The following is an 828-nucleotide window of genomic DNA, read 5'->3' as shown; positions in this document are numbered from 1 at the left end:
AGAGCTCCCAGGGGCCCTAAGAAAGACTAAGAAATTTATACCACATTATATTGTGTCATCATTACTTTCTAAATCAAATTTCATTAGTTTATTAAACTTTATGAGTTGTAAAACATCCCTAATGCCCTTAGGTTGGAAGAAAAATTGGGGCATAAAGCAAGTGATTCCATTTATGCTAAAAGGTGGTTGGGTGTCTTATTTTTGACCATTAATGTCTATGTTCCTGAATAATGACTTCTAGAGGACTTTATATTTTGTTGATTTTTTTTTCAAGTCAGTTAGCCCCCTACCCCTTTTATTCTATTCTCTTTTCATCCTTTCCCTCCTCAAAAGTGTTTTGCTTCTGACTACTCCCTCCTCCCCCAATCTGCCTTCCCTTCTACCCCCCCCCCTCCACTCTTCTCCCCTTCCCCTTCTACTTTCCTGTAGGGCAAGAGAGATTTCTACACCCAACTGAGTGTGCATGTTATTCCCTCTTTGAGAGAATTTGGATCAGAATAAGGTTCACTCATTCCCCACTCTTCCCCTCCATGTAAAAGGTTCTTGCCTCTTTTATATGAGATCATTTACCCCATTCTACTTCTTCCTTTATCCTCCCAGTACATTCCTCTCTCACTCCATAAAATTTAATTTTTTAGATATCATCCCTTCATATTCAACTCACACCTGTGCCTTCTATCTATATGTACTCCTTCTAACTATCCTCATAATGAGAAAGGTTTTATGAGTTACAAAATGCATCTTCCCGTGGAGGAATGTAAATAGTTTAACCTTATTAAGTTCCTTATGATATCCCTTTCCTATTTACCTTTTTATGCTTCTCTTGAG

The 828-nt window shown here is 37.9% G+C and overlaps 1 protein-coding gene across 1 annotated transcript in view; it reads right to left on the bottom strand.

The window, feature by feature from the left end:
* SNW1 (SNW domain containing 1) overlaps nt 1-828 on the bottom strand; it is a 29,879-nt gene that overhangs the window by 9,635 nt on the left and 19,416 nt on the right. The window lies entirely within an intron of this gene.

Source organism: Vombatus ursinus, unplaced genomic scaffold, assembly GCF_900497805.2.
Source record: "Vombatus ursinus unplaced genomic scaffold, bare-nosed wombat genome assembly UNPS02014945.1, whole genome shotgun sequence".
NCBI lineage: Eukaryota > Metazoa > Chordata > Mammalia > Diprotodontia > Vombatidae > Vombatus > Vombatus ursinus.
This window is presented reverse-complemented; position numbering and strand designations above follow the sequence as displayed.